The sequence below is a fragment of the Lipotes vexillifer genome, unplaced genomic scaffold (genome assembly GCF_000442215.2).
Source record: "Lipotes vexillifer unplaced genomic scaffold, Lipotes_vexillifer_v1.1 scaffold103, whole genome shotgun sequence".
Classification (NCBI taxonomy): Eukaryota; Metazoa; Chordata; class Mammalia; order Artiodactyla; family Lipotidae; genus Lipotes; species Lipotes vexillifer.
The window spans coordinates 713899-740754 of record NW_006797029.1 but is presented as its reverse complement, the minus strand read 5'-3'; positions in this window follow the sequence as shown (position 1 = coordinate 740754).

The window sequence follows — 26856 nt, the reverse complement described above, 5'->3', positions numbered from 1 at the left end:
GTAGGGCGGCTATGCCCAGGCCAGATCCCCGCTGAGCCTGTCTGGACTAGCCTGGGGCCCTGAGGGAGGAGCCAGCTGCCTCCCTGCCCCCCTTCTCAGACCAAGAAAATGCTCTGCTTCCCACTAAGAGCCAGGGGCAGAGAGAACAGGCCGGGTACCAGGAGATGGAGTCAGCCTGGTGCTGACTCACTGGATGGGGTAAGCCCCATCCCTCCCTGGGCCTCACTGTTCCCATCTGAACACTGGGTACAGCACTCCAGCTGCTTTCTAAAGTCCTTGCCAAGCGCTCAGAACTTGATCCTAGAACATGGCACAGGATGGTCAGCCAAGAAGGGAGAAGAGAGAGGGCTGCCTGAGGGGCTCTATGTCAGGAGGGCTCTCATCCTCCACATACTGTTTTATAGAAGGGGAGACCGAGGCGTTCCCAGACCAGCCACACAGAGGTGGAGTTGGGCTCCGAGTCCTGGCTTCGAGGTTCTGAGCCCAAGGGCTTGAGGACACTCAGGCAGGCCCTGGCAAGTGCGGGCCAGGCTGGATGGTGGGGAGTGTGGGGAGGTTTGTCCCCATCCTCTCCTCCCCTGCCCCCCAGCTTTTCTCCCAGGGCCTGGCCTGGCCTCTGGCTTGGGGCTTCTGTCAAGTGGAGAAGGAAGTGAAGGGGGGCAGGGAGCCAGCTGACATGCAGGACTTGTTCCCTCGGGATGAGGGGGTGGTGAGCAGAGGGTGTGTGGGCAGCTTTCTTCCCAAGCAGAGGCAGAGCCCCCACTCCTGTCCCCACCTCTGCCACCCCCATGCCACCTGACACTGCCTTGGTCATCCCTGGGCCTCCAAGGGACATACCGCCACAGCCTTCAGAGTGTCACAGTCCCAACAAAAGTCCCTCAGGTGGACAGTTTCCTCATTCCTGGGCCATCCTGTCATGGACGAGAGTCATTCCCACGTGACCACAGGGAACACCAGACTCGCCTGTTTCCCAGAGCTGGTGAGTGAAGCCCAAGGTTCAGACTCTGGCTTTCTAACTCCGAGTTCAGGTCTGAACCTACACAAAAGGTATCTGCTTCAGCACCCAGCCCAGGCCCAGCAGACACAGAGAAGGAGTTCTTGCAGACCCCACCATCACTCCTATCTGGGCTCGGATCTTTCCGGGGCATGTCTTTCTGACCATCTCCACACCCCACCCCCAAAGGACTCCTTCTTGAGAACTTCAGAGGACACAGATGCATGGTGCACAGACCCACCTCCCTAGGAAGGCTGTCGGCAGCAGCTCCTAGTTCCAACTGCAGCTCCTGCTGCCCTGGAGTCAGGGCCTACAGCAGCCCTCATGGCCACATGGACACAGGGAAGCATGGCCACACAGCCACAGAACTTGGAGCCAAGAGCCCTTCTGCCTGCTGAGCAGGCTAAAGCCTTAATCCCTTTACACAAAGCCCACTGAATCCTTCCTGGGGGGAAGGCGGTGGGGGCACAAATTGGCTTATTCCACTGATGCAGAGAGAGGCTTTGCTCCCATGAGGACCAGCAGGTCCATCCCTGCACACATCTGCAGGCTCCCTCTCTCCAGCACACACACCCTTGGCGTCCCTTTGCCCACCTTGCCCCCAACACCCAGGCCTCCGGGCAGCCTTGCAGATTCAGGAATATGGAGACTCCACATGGGTACCTCTCCCTCCTTCCAGGACATCTGGGGATGGACAGGTCTGGGATGCCAAGTTCATAAATTGACTTGATGGCTTAGCCTAGGTGTGGTTGTCTGATAGGAACTGCTAAGGAAGACACAGTCCAAGAGTTAAGTATACACTGAAAGTATACACTGCCCAGAAAATGGTAACGTGGGGAACTTTTCTCTGCATCCCCTTCACCCACTCTCCATAGCCCTATCCAGAGGCCTTCCTGGCCAGAAGAAGAATGTTAGTAAACTCTCTTCCAATAGAATTTCAGACCAGCCAGAACTAGAGTAGCCTCAAAAGAAGAGACAGCTAATGGTGGAAATTTAAGCATTCTCAAAAGAGATAATTTGGGTCAGGAATCTTTTCTGGTATTCTTAAAAGCCCAAGGTTGTGTTTCTACCGTGTATGTGCGTGAAGTCAAGACAGAGTTGGTATCTCCAGAGGGAGATGGGTAGTGCCGTGAAAACATAGGTCCACACAGAGACTTGTACAAGAATATCCATAGCAGTCTTATTCATAATAACCCAAAACTAGAAACAACCCCAATGTCCATCAACACTGGATACACTGTGGTACATCGATACAGTGAAATACTACTCAGCTGTCAAAAGGAATGAGCTGCTGATACATGTAACCACAGGGATGGATGAATTTCAAAATCATTACGCTGAGTGAAAGCAGCCAGGCACAAATGAGGATATGCTGCATGATTCCATCTATGTGAAAAGCCAGAAATCAGATAGAAATCTTGGTGATAGAAATCAGAAGAGTGGTTGCCTCAGGGTGGAGGGGAGGGGATGACAGGAAGGAGGCATGAGAGAACTCTCTGGAGTGATGTGACAGAAGCCTTCTGTATCTTGATTTGGGTGGTGGGTGTGTGTATGTGAACAATTGTCAAAACCTATAGAATGGTACACTTAAGGCTGTATATAAATTTTACCTCATAAATAAATATGTAAATGATACAAGCATGCCAAATAGCATTTGTTTAGTCAGTTAGCTAAATCTTTATTTTGAAATAATTGTAAACTTACAGAAAATTTGCAAAACCAGGCCAAAGAACTCCCATTATCCTTCACCCAAATTCTTCAATAATTAACATTTACCACATTTACCCTACCATTCTCTCTCTGTACGTATATATGTATATTATTACAATTACAATATATATATATACATGCAATTATATACATATATGGGTTTTTCTTCTGAGCCATTTGAAGTGTTGGGTTTTTTTTAAAATTTTCTTTATTAATTTTTCGCTGGGTTGGGTCTTCTGCGCTGAGCATGGGCTTTCTCTAGTTGTGGTGAGCGGGGACTACTCTTCACTGAGGTGCTCAGGCTTCTCATTGTGGTGGCTTCTCTTGTTGCGGAGCACAGGCTCTAGGTGCACAGGCTTCAGTAGCTGTGGTACGCGGGCTGTAGAGTGCAGGCTCAGTAGTTGTGGTGCATGGGCGTAGTTGCTCCACGGCACGTGGGATCTTCCCGGACCAGGGCTCAAATCAGTGACCCCTGCATTTGCAGGCGGATTCTTAACCACTGCACCACCAGGAAAGCCCTCTGAGCCATTTGAGAGTAGCCTGCTTAATCGTTTTGTGATTCATCATGTAGTTGCATGTATCAGCGATTCATTCCTTTTTATGACTGAGTACTATTTCATTGTATCAATGTAACACAGTTTACCCATTGTTGATGGACATTTGGGTTGTTCCTCGTTTTGTGTTATTATGAATAACCCTGCTATGAATATTACCCCCCAATATTTCAGTGCATATTTCCCAAGAACAAGGATATTTTCTTGCCTCTGTTATGAAAATTGGGATATTAACATTAACAAAATATTATCTAATCTATAGACCTTCTTACTCAAATTTTACTAATTGTCCCAATAATATCCTTTATTAAAAAAAATTTTTTTTTCTGGTCCAGGATTGGATCCAAGATCACAATTTGCATTTAGTTGTCATGTCTTTTAGCCTCATTTGATTTGAAAGAATTCCTCAGCCTTTCTTTGTCTTTCATGAGCTTGACATTTCTGAAAAGTACAGGCTGGTTATTTTAATGAATATTCTTCACTTTGGGTTTGTCTGGTGTTTCCTCATGATTAGATTCAGGTTAGTGATTTTTGGCAGGATTATCACAGAAGTGACATTATGTTCTTCTTGGCAAATCATATCTGGAGGTACCTGATGTCTATTTGTCCTATTTCTAGTGATACTAACGTGGGTCACTGGTTAAGGTAGGGTCTACTGCTATAAAGTTACTGCTTTTCCATTTGCATTTAACAAGTATTCTGGAGGGAGTCACCTGAAGACTATATGAATACCATTTATCAAAATTTTCACCCACTAATTTTAGCATCCATTGATAATTCTTGCCTGAATCAATTACTACTATGATGGTGGCCAAATGTGATTTTTTCTAACCCCATAATTTCCTCTTTATTTATTAGTTCAAATTCTACTATAAGGAAGAGCTTTTTCTTTCCCCCATGTATTTATTTATATTCATTATATTATATTTGTATGAACTCATAGATTCTTATTTTATTCAGTGGGTCATAATTCATTCCTATCACTATTTATTTTGATGCTTAAATTGTCCCAGATTTGGCTGGTGGAAGCCCCTTCAAACTGGCCCCTGTGTCCTTTTGACATTTCCCCATTATTCTCTGAGCATTTCCTCACTTTCAGACACATCATGTACTTACCTAGGAATCAACCATTCGCCAAGGAGCACTTGTTTATTTTAGCAGAGAATGGTCTGTCAGGTAGAATATCCATAACCATATCTATTTTAATATCTATTTATAAACTCGTGAGCTCATATTGTCACCTCCAATTCCTGTCCAATACCTAGAGGTATATTCTTGTCTTCCGTGTTGCCATATTTGTAACTCACTTCTCCAGCAGCGAGAAACCTAGATCCATGACTTTCATCATATCTACTCATTTGTTCAAGCCTAGAACACAAAGGAAGTCATTTCAGAATTGCTAACCCATACCACTGTGAAAAACAAACCTGCTAACTTGAGTCTGATGTTTTTGCAGCCCTCTCCTTCGACTGGGTGCATATTGTCAAAATATTGTGTTCAAAACTTCCTTAGGATACTCCTTTTTTTTCAATTTTACTTATTTTTTGGCTGCTTTGGGTCTTCATTGCTGTGCGTGGGCTCTCTCTAGTTGCGGTGAGCGGGGGCTACTTTTCATTGCGATGCGCGGGCTTCTCATTGGGGAGGCTTCTCTTGTTGCGGAGCACGGGCTCTAGGCGCATGGGCTTCAGTAGTTGTGGCACGCGGGCTCAGTAGTTGTGATGCACGGGCTTAGTTGCTCCGCGGCATGTGGCATCTTCCCGGACCAGGGCTTGAACCCGTGCCCCTGCATTGGCAGGCAGGTTCTTAACCACTGTGCCACTAGGGATGTCCTGTTAGAGTACTCTTTTTTCTCTTTCAGTATATTATTCATTTGAAATACAGTTAGGTTTGTTTGTGTTTGTATTTCATTTTAGGGATTTCCCCCATCTTTTATTATTGTTATTATTTGAGTATGTAAAGCTTTAACATGGTTCCAAAAGTCAATTCTATTCAAAGAAGTTATACTGAGAACAATACTCATATCCCTCCACCCCATTCCCACCCAACCTCTGTGGGTAACTGATCTCATTAGTTCACCTTTCCTGTGCTTCTTTTTGCAAAATTAATCATATAAATTTTCTTATTTCCCTGTCTTTCTTCCACAAAAAGTTACAGACTATAGGTATATTTTTGCACTTTGATTTTTTTCACTTAACAACACATTCTGGAATCACTCTATATCAGTTTATGGAGATTGTCCACATTATTTAAAAGGTTGCATGTTTATTGAAGAATAACATACACACAGAAAATGGTGTTAGAAGTTAGGGACTTGCAGGGGGCTGGTTACAGTGTGTGTGGGGGGTTCACTTGACTAGTTTTGTCTGGTTTGAATGCTGTATAAATAGGTTCATATAATATTCACTCTTTGGTGTCTGCTTCTTTTGCTCAGCATTATGTTTGGGACATTTATCCACCTGGTTGTGTGCAGTTGTAGTTTGTTCATTCATATTGCTATTTAGTATTCCATTGTATAACTATATTACAATAGTTTAATCCATTATATTGTTTATGGGCAGTTGGGGATTTCCAGGGTTTTTTTTTTTGTTTTTTGTTTTTTTTTTTTGCTTTATGGGTAGTGCTGCTATGAACATTCTAGTACCTAGAATGTGTTTGGCCCATAGGGATAGAGTTGCTGGGTTATCAGGTATGCATATGTTCAGCTTTAGCAGATGCTGTTAAACACTTTTGTGAAGTGTAACTATACAAGTTTACATTCCTACCAGTCATGTGTAACTGTTCCAATTGCTCATTTCAATTCTGCTCCCAATTCTAACCTGTGGGTTTTCTTCCCTACAAAGAAATTCTGTGACACCAGCTGTGTGTCCCACAGTCCAACTCAGTTCTGACACTATCTACCTGGAGATAGCATCAAATCCCCACAGGGCCTCAGCCACAAAACCCGCCCCCCTGCCACTCACTTCAGGCGCCAGTCACAAGTTCAGTGCTTCTGACCTACTGGTTATAGACTGGAGGAGGTTCCAATGCCCCTTCCTTGGGTTCGATTAATTTTCTAGAGCAGCTCACAGAATTCAAAAAACATTTACTTACTAGAGTACTGGTTTATTATAAAAAGATATAACAACTCAGGAACAGCCAGATGGAAGAGATGGGAAGGGTAAGGTACAGGGGAGGGCATATTACTTGCATGTTCTTTGAGTGTCACTCACCCCGCACCTCCCCATGTCCACCACTCAGAAACTCTCCAAACCCAGTCCTTTTGGATTTTTTTATGGAGGTTTCATGACATAAGTACGATTGATTAAATCATTAGCCGTTGGCGATTGAACCTAATCTGTAGCCTCTCTCTTCTCCCTGGAGGTTGGGGATGGGAGGGGCTGATGGGAGTGGGGAGTTGGAACTGAAAGTTCCAACCCTCTAACTACACATGGTTGGTTCCTCTGGTGACCAGTCCCCATCCTTAGGTGATCTAGGGGCTTTCCAAAAGTCACTTCAATAACGTAAAAAAAGACATCTTTATTCCTCTCATCTCTTAGGAAATTCCAAGGATTGGAGAACTCTGTGCCAGGAACAGGACAAAGAAGAAATATACATTTCTTATTATAAAGCACAATATCACACTCACCAACACCAGACCAAGAGCACTTTTTCCCTTTATCACCACCAAACTGGCCCCCTGTGAGAAGCAGCCTGGTGTAATGAAGGGGCTCTGGCCCTGGAATCAGAAAACCTGTTTTGGCCGACCTTGATTGGCTGAGTTGTGTGATCTTGACCTATCTAAGCCTCAGTTTTCTCATCTGTACAATGGGAATAATGGCCCTTGGTCTGCTTTTGCAGTAGACACATACTGACATCAGAAATGGCAGAGTCCCCAGGCCTCTTTGGTCCAAGTCTGGCTCCCTGCTTCATGGGCACCAGCTATACATAAGACAGGGATACACTCACCCACATGCCAGTCTTATCTCTGCTTCTGTCCTGGATCTTTTTCTTCCTTCAATGGTATCTTATGGTTTCCTCCACCAGAAAGATTTCCCTGATCACCTCCATCTTCCTTCCCTGTGAGGCAGCGCCTAGACCAGAAAGAGCAACGGATGGACCCAGGAGAGCACCCATTTGCCTTTGGCTTTCTCTATTGCCTGTGATCTGAGGTTGGTTTCCAGACAAAGAGCTGGGGACCTGGGGACTGCCTGCAGCATCTCTGGGGCACTTTGCAAACTGCTGCGCTAGTGCTCTTTTGTGCAGTGCTAGAGGAGTTCATCAGAGCATTTTAACAGATGAGAGAGAGACAAACTCTCTTTGTGTACTTAGAATGGCCAAAGACACATGCAAGCAGCTTCCATGTGCCTGTGTGTCAGTGAAGAAAGCAGAGCATCCCCAAGCAGGACTTCCAAATCCCCTCAGAGAGCCCACGGGAGGAGCGCATTCCTACATTTCCATCCCTTAGCACACCTGTATTGTTCAGATCTGGGCAAGGCTTAGATTTGGAAGCCCAGCCCCTCATTCTCTCAAAGGAGGCGTTGAGCGTGGCACTGCACAGGCCCTGGGCTGTGCTCTGGAGTGTGTCCTCTTGACGGCTCCTTATGCCCAGGACCTTGGGGGGAAGCTGAAACACAGACACAAACAACTATAACACAAACAACTATAAAGTATGTTCCAGGAGAGGCCCAGATGGCCTCTACCTAGAAGGCTGATGGGTAATGGGGATATGCTGACAGTGAGGGAAGATGTTCCAGGCCAAGTTTACAGCCTTAGCACAGACACAGAGCTGGGGACCTGGGCATGTTCATGGGATGAATGATGAGGGCAGATAGGGGTTAGATCACCAAGGACCTTGAGAGCCTGGCTGATGTGGGATTTTATCCCATGGGTAATGGCCAGGGAGCCACTGGTCCTTTTGAGAGGGGTTAGTGTGGGGTGATATAATCAGAGATGATCACAGATGCTCACCTATGGAAGGCCCTGGGCCCACAGAGTCTCCCCAACCTGCTTCCACCATTTGAACTCCCTTCCTTAGGGACCCACAGACTTTTCCAGGTCCAGGAGGCCCTGCTAAAGTGAAAACTCTGGATGCCAGTTCAAACCTTGGTGTGATTAGCTGCTCAGCCTATGATCCTTAGAAAGCTCTGATTCCAGAGGCCAAGTCCAGACTATGTGTTTGTGAGGGTGGGTGTAGGGATGGGGGTGAAGGAAGTATTTGTTAAACATTCACCAGTGCCAGACTGTATGCTAAATGTTCTACGTTCAGTATCTCACTTACCATTAGAAGGGGATTAGTCCCATTTTACAGATAAAGAAACTGAGGTCTGGGCAAGCTAAATTATCCACATAGTGAATCTGTCCACAAAGCCTGACCCTGTTATGATGCCCCAGGCAGGTGTGTGTGACGTGTCTCCAGGAGTCTGGTGAGAAGGGAAGTCTGGGCCTAGTGCCCATTTGGTCCTTGAGGTGCAGTCCTGAGGACCTCCAAATGCTCTTCCCCATAGAGCTGCCCTGGTGATCTCCCCAACTGGGTGTGCCTGCCTGAAGGTGCAGGGTCGTGGTCTTTTTAAAGTACAAAAGAAGATGTCAACAGGAAGAGGGCATTTGTGTTCAAATTAGACACAGCTTTCTTGATGCCTCTGGAGTCCTCCCACTAAGGGAGCACATTCTGCAGTATTTTGTGCTTTTAAAAAATGCTGCCATATAATTCCTCCAACTGCCAGTTTGTGAAGCAATATTCTCATGACTATCTCCAAGTAGCAGGCACTGGGTGCCATTTCATGCAAAGGGTTGGATTCACTGGCAATTTCTTCAACAAGCACTCACTAAATGTGTGCTGTGGGCCTAGCAATTTGCTGGGCACTGGGAACACCAAAGTATGTGAAACTAGGTCTGGATGTGCCAGGGTCTCAGGGAAAGACAGACACTCCACAGGGTTAGAACCTTAGCAATAGAGACTCGGGGTGCGTAGTGATTAGCTTTGCAGTGACAGGGTTGGCAAGGTGATAGGAAGGATACAGGCCCCTTGTGGGGAATTCTGACAGCTAAGTGGCCTGGGCCAGGCCCTCAAGGAACATGAGGTTTTCTAGAACTGAGGTAAAGGATGACGGTGGGGAAGAGAATTCCGGAGCAAAGACTGGCTTGAGTGAAGGAAAGGAGAAGGGACTAAGAGAGGCCGGAAGATGAGGTGGCCCTTCTGGCGGGGCTGCGGGCAGACAGCCTTGGCCCTGTTAGCCCCACACCAGTGACGCACCCAGTGCCCCGCCTTAGTTCCCTTTATTCTGATCCTCACGCGCAACCCTTGCTAGACCCTTGCGGTTTCCCACACAACCAAGCTCTTTCTCACCTCTGAGCCTTTGCTCACGCTGTCCCCTTCTCCTGGGATGCCGCCACCCCCTCCCTCTTCTTCCCCTGGCAGACACTGTCTGATGTTCAGCCTGGCCCTCACCTCCTTGTAAAGCCTCAGATAGAGATCCGTGCCCTCCTTGTGGCTCTGACAGCACCCACCCCTCCCCATCCCTCCTCGGTCACAGTGTTGTTTGTTTTCTTGTCTGTCTCTCTCACTGGATGGTGAGTGACTTTGGGAAAGGAGCTGGGTGTTGGACCCACGATGAGTCATGAATTGGGGGATGGTGCGTGAACGAGCTGGAAAAAGTTCACAGCATCGACGATGCCATTGTGTCCATACTCTAGCTTCTGTTTGTTCTGCAACCACGTAAAAGTCATCTATTTTTCATCAAAAGAGAAAATGGAATCAGAGCACCATCAGTTTCTCTAATCTGTTTTCCTAAGCAGCGTTCACACTCTGCCCCAGTGTCTAGGGGTTCCTAAGTGACCATGACCCTTTAGGCTTTTCCACCACTTCTCTGAAGCCTCCCTGGATGGCCCAACCACAGATCTCCAAGCCACAGCCGGTCACCTCACTGGAATCCAAGGGCCCTGGAGCTTCCTCTCTTCCCCACACGTTTAAATGGGAGCTGGCATTCCCCGGAGCTCCGCCCCGGCTCTCTCTCCTCTTGCTCTCCACTTTCAGTTTCTCTGTTTCTTCCACAACCCTGACACCACAGCCTAGCTAACATGTTCCTTCTGAAACCTCCACCTCATTTTCTGAAATGGTGGCCCCAGGTTCATGCAGATATGTTCTGTTTCACCTGCAGTATCTTTAAAAGTGTTTAAATTGGTTGCTTAACATTTGAAAATCAGCAGATTTCTATGAGTGAGTTCACTTTATGATAATTTTTCAAGCTGTACACTTAAGAGTTCATGTACTTTCCTGTATGTATACTTCAATTAAAAATATTGTTTTAATCTGCAGATTTCAAAATCCTGATTCCCACCTTTTCTTAAACACTTGGAAGGGCTGCACCGCCGGACCTTTATTCTACATGAGCTGTGGCTAACAGCTGCCACCTTCACAAAAGACATGACCTCCCCATTTTGCTGCAGTCTCCACCACTCTCTATTCTACTCATGGCCGCTTTCCTCATTTGTGTACCTGCCCCTAGAGTAGGCATTCAAGCCAGTTCTCTTTGTGTTCTCCAAACTTTTATTTCCCACTGCCTCCTGGATGTTCCATGGGTACCTCAAACTCAACACATCATGACTGAGCTCACATCCTCTTCCCCTGTGCCCCAAACCTCTTCCCTTCCAGTATTCCCAGTCCTAAATGACGAATCACAACCCATCCAGTCACCGAAGGCAAAGGCCTGGGCATCTCTGGGACTCCTGTCTCTCCCTCATCCTACCAACGATTCACCAACAACACTGACGGTTTTGCAAACCTGCCCCCTGCCTGAGCCAAGCCACTGTCATCCCTGGCTGGGACCACAGGAGCCTTGTGACTTGTCTTCCTGTCTCCGCTCCTGCCCCTCAAATCTGCTGAGCCCTCTGCAGCCAAAAAGGTCTTTAAAATGCAACATGATCGTGTCACTTCCTGCTTAGACCTTTTTGATGGCTTCCTCTTTTTCTTGGGGAAAAACCCAAACTCCTTATAAGGAAAAAAATCCATACTCTACAAGGGCCTAGAAGCAAGGCATGTCTCCCTTCCAGCCTCTTCCCACGCCCTCCCCTATTTTCTCTCCATACCATACATTCTCACCATATTTTAGCTCATTACCCTCCATATTTTTTCATATTTTTAAAACAGGAGACATGATCTTTATACAGTGAACTGTACACATCTTCTGTTACAGCCTGATTGATTTTCTTCTCCAATTTTTTCATTGTGATAAAATACTTTACATAAAATGTACTATATTAACCATTTTAAGCATACAGTTCAGTGGTATTAAATACATTCATAATGCTGTATAACCATCACTACCATCCACCTCCATAACTCTTTCATCATGTATAACTGAAACTCTGTACCAGTTAAACAATAACTCCCCATTTCCCTGTCCTCCCAGCCCCTGGCAACCACCATCTACTTTCCATCTCTATGAATTTGACTCCTCTAGGTACCTCATATAAGTGGAATCATAAAGTACTTGTCCTTTTGTGACTGGCTTTTTTCATTTAGCATAATGTCCTCAAGTTTCATCCATGTTGTAGCATATTGCAGAATTTCTTTCCTTTTTAAGGTTGAATAAAATTCTGCCATATGTGTAAACATGGTTTGCTTATTCATTCATCAGTCACTGGGCACTTGGGTTGCTTCTATGGTTTCAGCTTGACTGATTTTTACATATGTAAATAGCCATGTAACCACTACTCAGACTGAGACATAGAACATTTCAGTACCCCAGAAGTCTCCTTCATGTTCCTTTCAGGCAACACCTACCACCCCCATTATTAAACCAACTTCACTATAGGTTAGCTTTGCCTGTTCTTGACCTTCACATAGATGAAATCATATAGTATGTGTCCTTTTGTGTCCGGATTGTTTGCGCAACATTATGCCTGTGAAATTCATCCATGTTGTGGTGTGTATTAGTAGTTCATTCTCATTTCTGTGTAGCATTCCACTGTATAAAAATATACCACTATTTATGCCTTCCACTATTAATGGGCATTTGGGTAGTGTTATGGGCTGAATTTTGTCCTGCCAGAATTCATGGATTGAAGCCCTAAGCACCAATGGTATTTGGAAATTGGACCTTTAAGGAGGTCATTAAGGTTAAATGAGATCACAAGGGTGGGGCCCTAATCCAATAGAACTGGTGCCCTTATAAGAAGAGAGAGAGACATGGAAGTGGTAGTGTACAAAGGAAAGGCCATGTGAGGACACAGCAAGAAGGCAGCTGTCTGCAAGCTAAGGAGAGAGGTATCATCATAAGCCAACCCCACTGGTACCTTGATCTTGGACTTCCAGCCTCCAGAACTGTGAGAAAATAAATTTCTGTTGTTAAAGCCACCCAGTCCATAGTATTCTGTTATGGCACCCTGATTAGACTAATACAAGTAGTTTCTAATTAGGGTCTATTACAAGAAAGCTACTTAAATATTGTTCTACATGACTTTTGGTAGACATAAGCACTTACTTCTGTTGAGTATATCTCCAGGAGTGGGTCACAGAGTAGATGCATTGGTAAAAAGAAAGAGAGGAAGAAAGAAAGAAAGAAAAGAGGAGGGAGGGAGGGTGGAGGGAAGGAAGGAAGATGACAGCAAGAAAGAAAAAAAAGAAAGAAAAAGGAAGGAAGGAAGGAAGGAAGGAAGGAAGGAAGGAAGGGAACTTATTTGTCTCACAAAACCACATTACAACCAGTGAAGTCAGGATGCTATATTACTACCATCTAATCTATAGACCCAATTCCAATTTCACCAATTATCCCAATACTGTCCTTTATATCAAAAGGGTCCAGTCCACAGTCACATGTTGCTTTTAGTTGTCAAGCATCTTTCGTCTCCTTCAGTCTGAGACAGTCCCTCAATCTTTACTTTCATGACTTTGACACTTGTGAAGATTACAGTCTCGTTACTTTGTAGAATGTTTCTCAATTTGAGTTTACCTGATATTATTCATTTTTGTCAGGAATATCACTGAAGTGATGCTGTGTTCTTCCCACTGTATCCTAACAGTTTGTACCTGGTCAATTTGTCCCATTACTGGGGATATTAACTTTTAACACTTGGTTAAGATGGAGTCTGCCAGGCTTCTCCACTGTCAAATTAATTAATAAGAACAACAAGTAAATGTTTTGTGGGAAGAGAGTTTGAGATTATGTAAATATCCTGTTCCTCATGATAATTTCACCCAATAGTTTTAGCATCCATTGATGAGTCTTGCCTGAATCAAATATTTCTACAATGGTTGCAAGATGTGGATTTTCTAATTCCATTATTCCTTCTACATTTATTAGTTGGCATTCTACTCTAAGGAGGAGGTTTCTCTTCTCCCCATTTGTTTATTGATTTATTTCTTTATGTGAATACAGACTGATGAATGCTTTCATTATTTATTTTAATGCTCAAATTGTCCCAGATTTGGGAACTGGGAGCCTTTCAAGTTGATTTTTGTGTCCTTTAAAAAATTTTTTTTAAATTGTGGTAAAATACGCATGAAATAAAATGTATCATTTACATATTTTAGTGTACAGTTCATTTGTATTAAGGACATTTGCATTGTTGTGCCACTATTACCACTATTCATCTCCAGAACTCTTTTCTTTTTCTTTTTTTTTTTTCAGGGAGACCCAAGCCCACGTGAGGAGTTTTTTTTTATACTTTATTTATTTTTCATTTTATTTATTCATTTATTTATTTATTTTTGGCTGCATTGGGTCTTCGTTGCTGCGCATGGGCTTTCTCTAGTTGCAGCTAGCAGGGGCTACTCTTTATTGCGGTGCTTGGGCTTCCCTTTGTGGTGGCTTCTCTTGTTGCCAAGCACGGGCTCTAGGTGCGTGAGTGTCAGTAGCTGTGGCACGTGGGCTCAGTAGTTGTGGCTCATAGGCTCTAGAGTGCAGGCTCAGTAGTTGTGGTACATGGGCTTAGTTGCTCTGAGGCATGTGGGATCTTCCTGGACCAGGGCTCGAACCCGTGTCCCCTGCATTGACAGGCGGATTCTTTTTTTTTTTTTAGAATCTTCCCTTTGTTCTTGGGTTTTGGAAATTTCCCAATGACATGTTTAAGTGAGAGCATTTTTTGGTTCTTCAGCTCTGGGATATTCTCTTGATTATTTGCTTGATGATTTTATTGATTTAATTAATTAATTAATTTGTTTGTTTGTTTTTTGTGGATTCTTAACCACTGTGCCACCAGGGAAGTCCCTCCAGAACTCTTTTCATCTTAGAAAATTGAAACTCTGCACTCATTATACTCCCAGCCCCTGGCCACCACTGTTCTCCTCTCTATTTCTATGACTATGACTACTCTAGGCACCTCTTACAAGTGAAATAATATAGTATTTGTCCTTTTGTGACTGGCTTATTTTACTTAGCATAATGTATTCCAGGTTCATCCATGTTGTAGCATATGTCAGAATTTCCTTCCTTTTTAAGGCCTAATAATATCCCACCATATGTATGACCACATTTTGTTTATCCATTCATTCATCAATGGGACATTTGAGTTGCTTTCACCTTTTGGCTATTGTGAATAATGTTGCTATGAACGTGAGTGTACAAATATTTCTTTGAGTCCCCTGCTTTCAATGCTTTTGAGTATATACCCAGAAGTGAGATTTCTGGATCATATGGTAATTCTGTTTTCAATTTTTTGAGGAACCACCATACTGTGTTTCATAGCAGCTACACCAATAGTCAAAAAGTGTTTCAGTTCCTTTACATCCTTGCCAATACTTGCTATTTTTGGTTTTTTGATAGTAGCCATCTTAATCCTGGTGAGGTGGTATCTCATTGCGTTTCGATTTACATTTCTCTAATGATTAGTGACCTCGAGCATCTTTTCCTGTACCTGTTGGCCATTTGTATATCTTCTTTGGTGTAATGTCTATTCAGGTTCTTTGCCTATATTTTAATTGGGTTGTTTGTTTTTTTGTTGTTGAGTGTAGGAATTCTTTATATATTCTGGATATTATCTTGTTTCCTTTTGACACGTCCCCATCATCCTTTGAGTACTTTCCAACTGAAACCATAAGATGTTTCAGATGTTCTGCTATCTCCCCTGCCTCACCCCTGGAAGCAGCCATTTCTCCAAGGAGCCCTGGTTTCTTTTAGTGGAGAATGGCATTTAGAAGCAGATCTGGGTTCCAGGTTTGCACACTGCTCCTGTGGGAGAGGGCGCGGTTGCTGTTCCTGGGCTCTGTCAGTGGTCAGAGCTAGAGAATATGTGTGTGTACTTATATTTATTTCTATATCCATATATTGAAAACCATAAGTCATATCAATAACTCTATTTCCAATCCACCACCGCAGGATTCATTCTAGCTTCTCCCCTTTGCATATTTGTAACTTCCTTCTCCAACAGCAAGAAATCTGGCTCCCACCACCCTCAATATATTTACTTATTGCTCAGTCCCTCTGTATGTAGCCAATCTCCTGGCCGCAATGGCTGCCACTTCACTTGGCCATCTCCTTGCTTTACCCCAACCCCGCCCTGCTGCCTTCAACAAGTATTAGGAAAGGGGCAGGGGTCCTAATGGCTTTTTGAGTGAATTATTCAATTATTCAGGAAGGAAGGAAGGAAGGAAGAAAGGAAGGAAGGAAGGAATGAAGGAAGGACTGTGTCGGGCTTTGAAGAGCGGGTGGACAGCTTCTGTGCATTTCTGCCCTATGTAATTAGCTGAAAGCCCAGGGACTGGCCTTTAATGGCCCCCAGGGCTGTGACTTCACCTCTGCTTCAGTGTTCCTGGGAGGCTCCGGGGCTGGCCCCTGGTGCAGGGATACCTCCCAGACCATAACCACCCAGTCTGCTCTGGCTCTGCACTTGTAAGGCTGGGTGAATGCCGGCAGCTGCTGGAGGTGATGATGCTGCCCTGGGCCCACTCAGCACCTGAACCCCACCCAGAGCCCCTGGACCTGGCAGGGTCAGGCACGTTGCTGGGGCCTTGGGCCTCCACAGCCAGCCAGAGGAACCTGGGCAGGCTGATCCCAGGAGGTCAGGCTGGAAATTGGAAGAGATTCATAACTGATACAGAAGCTCTTAGCTGAGCGCCACCTTCTCACTACCTTCCCCCCAACCCATGCATTTAAGCTACACGTTATAGGTCCAAATTGTTTAAAGGTTTCCCAGCCATTCCAGCCACCAGAATATGAAAGGTTTTGCCTGCCATTGTATTCCAGCCTTTCCACTAACACTGGGACCTGGGGTGGGGTGGGCATGTCTGTCCAAAAGAAGCCCTGCTCGGGCCCACCACTAGGTTTCAGCCATCCTCGGCAGCAAGGCCAACCCGTGCCCAGCCTGCCTGTCAGCCCAGGGAGGCCATAGGCATGAGAGCTCACTGAGACCTGTCACGTGCAGGGCCTTTGGGGGCAATGGGAAGAGCCCCCATCCTAAGGGAGCTCACAGTCCATTGGATGTCACAGATCCCCACCCAGGCAGGAAGCAGAAGCCCTGCCCTGTACACCCAGAGACGCCCTGCCAGGGACTAGGGCTGAGGGAACAAGCACCCTGAGGGTGCTGGAAGTGGTGAGGGTGCTGGAAAATCTGGCAGAGAATCCCCAGAAAGGCAGCTCAGGCTTTCCAACAGATGACTGGGGTACATTTAAGTGGGCCTGAACCTTATATAATTTGGGGGGCTCTGAAAGATAAATAATGCAAAATTATGAACAGAATTGATACAGGATCTTGGAAGATGTCCTGAAACTTGAGCTTCATTAGCTGACTTGGAAAGCTCCTCCTGGCTATCAGCCTGTCCTCACCTGGAGATTCCTGGCTGTTCACGACTCCCCAGGCCTCATGTCCTCAGGAAGACTTTCAGAGCTGGCTAAGGACCCTCCTCTCTATTCCAGAGCATGTAGTTCTGTTCATTTTTCTCTCTCCCCTTCTAGAGTTCTTAAGGGTAGGTACTATGTCTTCCTTACACTGTCTCTAGTAGAAAGCAAGTGCTTAATAAGCATTAATAGAACAAATAGAAGAAAGGAAGGAAGTAACAAGATTTTGTTAAGGGGAAAGATACTTTAAACTTTAATAACGTGCCAGGCAACTTCCACGTGTTATTCTGTTCTAATAATCCCAACAACCCATTCTCCCATTTTACAGATAGGGAAACTGAGATTTAGGGAGGGGAACTACTTGTCTGACTTGCCCAAATAGTAAGTGAAGTGGCCTAGATTTGAACCTGTTCTGCCAGACTCCAAAGCTCATGTCCTTTCCCCCTGTGGGTGATACATGGGAGTGGGATATCAGGCAGGAAGGGGAAGCTGGAGAAACCATGTCTTACCAGAAAGGAGACTGGTTGGGGGCCAGAAAGGGGAGCATGGGAACCAGGTGGGAAGTGGGGGATGGGAGCAGGTATGGGACACACACTCAAGAAAGAAGCAAGCTGGTAAGAAGCCAATTGGAATCCAGTCAGGGAGCCCCCCCTCCCCTCTCTTCGAAAAATATGACCCCCTGTGGCTCTGTAGTGACTGAGGTCAATTCAGTTCAGAAAACTGGAACCAACATTTCCTGAGTGGCTGCCATGTATGTGGGCCTGGGTGCTGGGCAAGCAGACTGATTCCTACCCAGAGAGCTTGAGTAACTGCTGTCACACTCAGCAGTGTGTGTCAGTAGCCACAGGAGGCCCAGGCAGGGTGCCATGTGTGTTCAGAGTAGGCATGATCCTGTCTGGTCATGGAGTGGCTTCCTGTTGGAGGGCAGAGAGGAAGGAGATCTATGGAACTTGGAAGTGAGTGCACCGCACTTTACAGTTTACAAAGCACGTCACTGTGTGTAGTTGTCCCCAAGAGTAGGTAGGGAAGTAGAAACAACTGTATCCCCTGCATGGCAGACAGAAGGTACACAGTTCATCTTTGCTAAGTTAACAAAAGGGCCGTAGAGTCCAGGAAGAATCTCCCTGAAGGACCTGTAAGGTGGGCCTGGGCAGGGTCAGATGAAGATCTATATTTAGGGGACCTAAGCCTGGAAAAGTATAAAATATCCCCACTTTCAAATTACAAATTAAAATAAAGCTAGTCCTAAATCACAAAATAAGAGAAAGGAAGTCCTACAATTGTCTGAGCTTTTCCACTATGACTCTACAATGATTTTTTTAAATGGATCATTTCTCCAAAACTTCTCATTTGGGGTGTGCCCTGCTTTGCTGGTGCCAAGGCACATACGAGGCGTGGCCCATCCAGCCCTAGCTTGGCGACTCCACCTCTTACTGACACTAGTGTGAACTCCTGGAGATAGGACCTTGGAAATGCAGACTCATGCCCAGCTGAGGGGTCCAGCAGGCCTGGATTTGACTGTGACATCATCACTCAGCGGCCCTGTACGTTCGGATCAGCCTCTGAGTCTCTGTGAGCTTCAGCTTCCTTATCTGCACAGTGGACGCTAGTAGCTACATTGCGGGATTGGGCATGAGGGAAGATGAAATGAGGAGTGTAAGGGCCTAGCTCGGGATCTTGTGCACAGTGGCTGCTCAGGGAGCACCGGGCAGGTCCTTAGCTTTCAGCAGCTCCCACCAGAAGCAGGCCTTGGCTCTGATGGAGCAGAATCTGGAAGCCAACTGAGTTAGAGGGGGTGGGGCGGCAGCGCCTGGCCTGGGAGCCCGGATCTCTCCCACACCTGACCTAGCCAGACGGCTCAGCCTTAATTCTTGGCCTGAGAGGGGCCTTCAGTCCTTGGACCTGCCCCTCTGTCCTCTGGGCCACACGGAGAAGATTAGTCAGGAAGTGTGCACAATGGGCTTATTGTTACTGGAGTAATAGCTTTGGAAATGGAGAACTCCAGGGGTAGGGCGGGAGTGCTGAATGTTACTCAAGATTTTAGGGAAACTTTTTTCTGAGGGAAACAGACTCAGAAGCCTGCTTTGGGTGGCCCATCCAAAGGCAAGCTCTCCTCAACCTGCCCCTCCCCTACTTTCCTGACTTACATTCCCTACAGGGCAGAGAGGAAGGAGATCTATGGAACTTGGAAGTGAGTGCACCGCACTTTACAGTTTACAAAGCACGTCACTGTGTGTAGTTGTCCCCAAGAGTAGGTAGGGAAGTAGAAACAACTGTATCCCCTGCATGGCAGACAGAAGGTACACAGTTCATCTTTGCTAAGTTAACAAAAGGGCCGTAGAGTCCAGGAAGAATCTCCCTGAAGGACCTGTAAGGTGGGCCTGGGCAGGGTCAGATGAAGATCTATATTTAGGGGACCTAAGCCTGGAAAAGTATAAAATATCCCCACTTTCAAATTACAAATTAAAATAAAGCTAGTCCTAAATCACAAAATAAGAGAAAGGAAGTCCTACAATTGTCTGAGCTTTTCCACTATGACTCTACAATGATTTTTTTAAATGGATCATTTCTCCAAAACTTCTCATTTGGGGTGTGCCCTGCTTTGCTGGTGCCAAGGCACATACGAGGCGTGGCCCATCCAGCCCTAGCTTGGCGACTCCACCTCTTACTGACACTAGTGTGAACTCCTGGAGATAGGACCTTGGAAATGCAGACTCATGCCCAGCTGAGGGGTCCAGCAGGCCTGGATTTGACTGTGACATCATCACTCAGCGGCCCTGTACGTTCGGATCAGCCTCTGAGTCTCTGTGAGCTTCAGCTTCCTTATCTGCACAGTGGACGCTAGTAGCTACATTGCGGGATTGGGCATGAGGGAAGATGAAATGAGGAGTGTAAGGGCCTAGCTCGGGATCTTGTGCACAGTGGCTGCTCAGGGAGCACCGGGCAGGTCCTTAGCTTTCAGCAGCTCCCACCAGAAGCAGGCCTTGGCTCTGATGGAGCAGAATCTGGAAGCCAACTGAGTTAGAGGGGGTGGGGCGGCAGCGCCTGGCCTGGGAGCCCGGATCTCTCCCACACCTGACCTAGCCAGACGGCTCAGCCTTAATTCTTGGCCTGAGAGGGGCCTTCAGTCCTTGGACCTGCCCCTCTGTCCTCTGGGCCACACGGAGAAGATTAGTCAGGAAGTGTGCACAATGGGCTTATTGTTACTGGAGTAATAGCTTTGGAAATGGAGAACTCCAGGGGTAGGGCGGGAGTGCTGAATGTTACTCAAGATTTTAGGGAAACTTTTTTCTGAGGGAAACAGACTCAGAAGCCTGCTTTGGGTGGCCCATCCAAAGGCAAGCTCTCCTCAACCTGCCCCTCCCCTACTTTCCTGACTTACATTCCCTACACCCGGCATGACCCCCTCGACTTCCCTCCACATTTCCCCTGCCTTTGACCACCCCTGGGCCTTCACACCCTCTCTCTGTTGGAGGACTGCCCCAGGCTGTCAGAACCACTCTGCCTATAACCACCAGAACAGGAAGTGCCTGGAAATTTATGTCCCCCAAGGACTGGCGGTGCAGAGGTATCAATACCCCTGCTCTCTTTGCCCCTGATTGGGACAGCTCTGAGGTGCCCCCAGAAGCTCCGCATGGGATTGGGCCAAAGTCACCCTCTGTGCAGCTTCCCTTGAATCTATACTCTTGCTTGGCTTCTTTCTCTTTGCTTCCCTGTCCCACTTCCCCATTCCTCTGCTGTGCTTTTCTCCTTGAGAGCTTCCTGATAAATCACTGTCACACAAATTCCGCTGCGTTCAGTCGGCCTCAGGGGAACACAGGACCAGGCACAGCCGAGGGAGGAGTCTGGGAGAGGGAGCTGTGTGTGATGTGTGTGCCCGGTTGGCCTCTGTCCTTACAGAGGGGCAGGGGGAGGAAGGGGCCTCACTCACCTGTCTCCTCTGTAGCCCTGGAGTGGATGGAGGTGCTGACTGAGCTTTCTGATCTCATAGAGTGGGCCTGGACCACACGCCCATGGGGGCCAAGGCTGGGATTTTAGGTCACCTCATTCCTCAGCAGAGCACTTCTGCGAGAGTCTGGGAGCCACCCATGTGGCATGCAGCAGGGCACACCCATTGCACAGGTGTGAGGCCAGCCATAGCGAGGCAGGTGGGGCAGGGCAAACCCCGTCTTTCAGCGGCCCTTCTCAAATCCTTGGCGCCCTTCCCAGAACTCCCACTTTGGGGGGAAGAGAAGAATAAATTGTGTTCTAGGTGCCCAGCAACAAAGGCAAAGTGACTGAACGGCAGTAATGAATAGCTCAAGCAGGGAGTCAGGACGGCAGGCGCATGCCTGGAGCCTGAAGGAGCACAGAGACAATAAACAAGATTTGCTACGGAGAACGCTTCCCCCCTCCTCCAACACAAAACACCTGCAGGCCTAATGGAGGGGAGCCTACCAGCCAGCGAGGGTGGAAGCAGGACCATGGAGTGGTTAGGGGCTGCCCCTTAAAGTCACCCTGAACCAAAGCGAGACCCTTGCTGCACTTGAACCTTCTCCAGCACTCCCCAGAGGCTGGCCAGGATGGGGTCAGGGGTGGGTAGGTAGCGTTACAAGGTAAAATACAAGACACCCAGTTAAATTTGAATCTCAGAGAAACAATGAATAATTTTTAGTATAAGCTTGTCCTCAACATTGCATAGGATGTACTTATACTATAAAATGATTCGTTGTTTCTCTGAAATTTAAATTTAACTGAGTGTCCTGTATTCATTAAGCAATATTTTTTTTCCCCTAAATCTAGCAACCCTAGCGGGGAACAAAATGGTTGAAGAAACAGGATGTTTATCCCAGCAGCCAGCTGACACCGGGCGACAGGTGCCTTGGCTTTCAATTTCAGAAGGGTTGTCCTGTGAGAGAGTTAGAATCAGAGGATGAAAACAATTATATTTTGAAATAGCAGCTATATGGTCTGTTCTAGAAGAGAGTAAGTAGCAGAAAAAAGATACAGTGTTGGTTTCAGGTCTGGCCCTGCCACCAGCTTCCATGCAACCCTGAGTAAGTTCTGCCTCTGAGCCTCGATCTCCCCATCTGTATTCTCTGTGGACATGCCCTCTGACCCCACAGGCCCTGCGGACCATACCAGCCTGGTTTCTTTCCTTATTCCCATCACATTTCTCCAGCATGACTGCCCTGAGTTTCTGGAACATGGCCTGGTAAGGATGCAGAGACCAGTGTGTCTCCCTGGTTCTCCTGCCTGCGGACATGGGAGCAAAGAGGGTGAAGCAGAGCCCTGAGACCAGGCCCACGGGACTCATCATGCTGCCCAGCCATGGCCCTGCAAGGGTCTTGCTCCATTTAGCCCAGCATCTGGCCACTGGGCAGCCCTGCTCCCCCTCCTGGAGGAGAGATGCTTCTGTGTGGCCACTGGCTTCAGGATCCAGCCCCAGTAGAGGCTGAGGCCCTTCACCTTGGCCCTTGGAAGCCTCTGCCAGCTTAGCCTTGTTGAAGAGGGCAAAGCCTCAGAGGAGATTCCCAATTCAGGCCTTGTTGGCCAGAACCTGTGGCCATCTGGAGCTTAGGCCCAGAGCTAGAAGGGCACTTGCAGGCCATTCACACCTACCCCTCCCCACTATGCACACGGGGGAACCAAGGCCCTGCAAGTGGAAGGCATTTGCCCAAGCCCAGTCCAGGACTCCATGGACAATCAGGGCTCATAGCCCCTGCTCAGTGCTCAGCAGCCTGCCACACATGACGCCAAGCCTCAGAGTCAACTCATATATTCTGTGCTAGGCACCCCGAGGAACATGTAAACCCCCAATAACCCGGCAGAGATGTCCCAGCCCCTGTTGCTTCATTGTTCCCGTGTACACACGAGGCAAAGGAGGCTCACACTACTGCAGATACTTGCCTGAAGCTGGTGAATGGCAGGGCTAGCATTTAACCCCAGGTCTCCACCAGCAAATGGCTGCTCCCTCTGTCCTCTCCTGTTTGTCTGTTCATCGAGCTCTCTGCTGCTGGTTTTCCCCAAGGCCTCCCAGGCTTCTCCTGCTGAAGCCCTCCTTTCTTCATTGCCCGCTAACGCCCCTCCAGCGGTGCACCTCACCACACCCCACCTTCCACCCCAGGACTCTTGGCATTTGCACAGCTCTCTAGAGTTTACAAAACCTGTCCCAGTATATTATGTCATGTTGGTTTCCCCAGCTGAGACTCCAGACCCAGCAGGGAGCACCTGCGCCTCTTGGGCAATTACCCTTGAGAGGCCAGAAGGAGCACCCATGTGCAAAGCGTTCCTTGTAAAATGTCAGGCTGTTCCAAGTAAACAGAAACAGGCCCTGAGCCAGCTCAGCGGTCGTGGGGAGTATCCCAGGAATTAAGGCCTCCCAGGCTTGCGGCTCATCACCTCTCTTTCCTTGTAAGCATTGGCACTTCTCAGCACCTGCGTGGAGAACAGAAGAACACCCTGCTCATCAGCTGCCCCGGGAGCTGCAGACCGGGAGTCTGGCTGCTGCTCCATCCTCCCGGCCCCAGATCCCCTCTAGGCCAGGCACGTGGTCCCTTGGCTCCTGCAGACATCTACCTGTGCCAGCTCCAAAAGGGGCCCAGCTGAGGACTCCTGACCAGTGGGGCAGGACTTAGTTTCTCTTTAGTTAAGTCTTTCCTTATCAAGCTTTCTCTAGATCTCCAGAGACCTGTGTGCCCAGAGCAGAGGTGCTTTTTGCAAAGTCCTGGCTCAGCATAGAGTACACTGGACTTTGAGTCAAAAGACCTAAATTGAAGTCCCAGCTCTGCCACTTTTGAGCTACATGTTTGGCAGGGCTGCCATGAGCAGCTGTGCAGGTTGTATACTATGGCTATTCAAAGTGGGGTCCAGAGACCAGGCAGCAGCCTTATCGCCTGGGAACTTGTTAGAAATACAGAATCTTGGGCCACACTTCAGAGTGAATGAATCAAAATCTGTTTTAAGAAGATCCCCAGGTGATCCAAACATTAAAGTCTGAGAATCACTGATGTATAACGATCCCGGGGAGCACAACGCACAGAGGCCATGATGTGAGTGACATCCCTGGAGTCCTGCAACATGCTGGCCGTGCTCTGGCAAATCCTTTTTGGGTCTCATTTCCTGGTCTGCCAAATGTAGATAATAACACCTTTCCCTCAGAGCTGCTGTGAAGCTGGAATGAGGAATGAACCTGAGAGGGCTGGTGCCCAAGGTGGGGGGCTTAGGTAGTCACTCACCCCTGTCTCTCCTGGGAAGTGAGCTTGGGAATTCTCACCACACTGAGGGCTTTTAGGGAAAATAAGATCCTTAGTCTGAGGAGCTAGAAAGGATTTTAGGGAATCCTCTGCTCAAGCAGATACCCAGTTTTCACTCAGCAATTTTACAGATGATCAAACCGAGGAAAGAGAGGTGAAATAGCAAACCTGATGGTCAGTGGCTGAGCAGAGGTTGGACCCTGGGGCCTTTTGTACCTTGCTGCCACAGGCAGTCCAGGCAGTCTCCTAAAACTGTTCTTGTAACTTATCCATCTATGCCTGTCCTCAGCACCTCATGGAGATAAACTGGAGGGAACTGGATGAAATTTACATCTTTTAAAGATACAATACCTAAGCAAGGGACTTCCTTAGTGGCTCAGTGGTTAAGAATCCACCTGCCAGATGTAGAGAATGGACGTGAGGACATGGGGAGAGGGAAGAAAAAGCTGGGATGAAGTGAGAGAGTGGCACGGACATATTACACTACAAAATGTAAAATGGATAGCTAGTGGGTAGCAGCCGCATAGCACAGGGAGATCAGCTCCGTGCTTTGTGACCACCTAGAGGGGTGGGATAGGGAGGGTGGGAGGGAGAAGCAAGAGGGAGGGGATATGGGGATATGTGTATACGTATAGCTGATTCACTTTGTTATACAGCAGAAACTAACACAACAATGTAAAGCAATTATACTCCAATAAAGATATTTAGAGAGAAAAAAAAGAATCCACCTGCCAATGCAGGGGACACGGGTTCAATCCCTGGTCTGGGAAGATCCCACATGCCGTGGAGCAACTAAGCCCACTAGCCACAACTACTGAAGCCCATGCGCCTAGAGCATGTGCTCCGCAACAAGACAAGCCACCACAGTGAGAAGCCCGCGCACTGCAATGAAGAGTAGCCCTCGCTCGCCACAACTAGAGAAAGCCCGTGCACAGCAACAAAGACCCAATGCAGCCAAAAATAAATTAAAAAAAAAAAAAAAAAAGAATACTTAAGCAAGTAAATGGATAGTTCCTTCTCAGACTTAAATAGGGGAATGTCAGGATAGATGAGACTACTCTTGACAGGAGTGTTTCTACACCTATGTTCTAAGCACTTGTAATGTTTCCGGGCATTGGCTGGGCCCTGCAATACGCGATGAACAAGATACCGTCCATTCCTCACCTTGCTCCCGATCTGGGAGGGACACACGACATAAGCACCAGGAAAGCTAACAGTCAGTACAAGGCCCTGGGTGCTAAGTCTACCAACGTTATGTATTACTAGAGAAGGATGACACATTGTTGGGTGGAGCAGACATGGAAGATTCTAGAAGATGCTGGACTGGAAAGGCTTGAAGGCACGTAGGATTTAGATGGAGAGGAGCGGAGAGCAATGAGTGCAAAAGTGTACATTTGCAAGGTGCATTTAAGGGACAGGGGATGGCTTGATTCATCTGGAGCTCAGGTGTCTTAGTCTGTTCAAGCTGCTGCAACAAAGTACCAGAGACTGGGTGGCTTACAAACAACAGAAGTTTATTTCTCAGAGTTCTAGAGGCTGGGAAGTCCAAGATCGAGGCAAGGGGGGATTTGGTGGCTGGCGAGGGCCCACTTCCTGTTCATAGATGGTGTCTTTTTGCTCTGTCCTCACACAGTAGAAGGGGCAAGGGAGCTTTCTGGCTCTCTGGGGTCCCTTTTATAAGGGCACTAATACCATCCTTGAGGGCTCCTCCCTCATGCCTAATCACCTCCCAACGGCCCCACCTTCAAATACTATCACATGGGGGTTAGGATTTCAACACACCAATTTGGTGTGGGAGGACACACACAGGCACTCAGACCATAGCAAGAGGTCAGGAAACTTTTTCTGCAGAAGACCATTTCTGATCTAGGGGCAGGGTAAAAGGTGGGGCTGGAACATATGGGGGGTGGTCACATGATACCGACCATTGAATACCAGGTTAGAGAATCTGGTGTTTTTCCAAACCTGCGTCAGATGTAGGAAACCATGCTATTCGGACATCCCTAAATTGGACCCCTCTTCCCAGACACCTTCTTCCTAGATAAGTGACTCCCAAGATCCCAGGAAGGGGATCCGTGATTTTGCCTTTCACTGAAAGGGGCAAGACCAAGTGAGGGGGATAAACCTGAGAGTCTGAGATACATAGAAATCATCTAAGTGGTTCAGTTAAATCACTGAGGTTATTGAATATTGACTCTGGAGCTCAGAGCTGAAGATGGAGATAGTATTTTAAATTCTGGGAAGAGGGACTTCCCTCGTGGTCCAGTGGGTAAGGCTCTGTGCTCCCAATGCAGGGGGCGCGGGTTCGATCCCTGGTCGGGCAACTAGATCCCATATGCATGCCGCAACCAAGAGTCCACATGCTGCAACGAAGATCCCGCCTGCTGCAACTAAGACCCCCGGTGCCGCCTAAATAAATAAATAAATAAATATTTAAGTTCTGGGAAGAGACAAGCCCATTCAGGAAAAGAATGTAGGGAGAGAAGAGAATGCAGCCTAGGACAGAGCCCTGAGGTGTTCCGATTCTGGGGGTCAGCTGAGGACCAGGAGAGCCTGGAGAGGCAAGAGGCAAATAGCAGACTGTGATGCCCAGAAGCCAGGAGGAAAGCGTG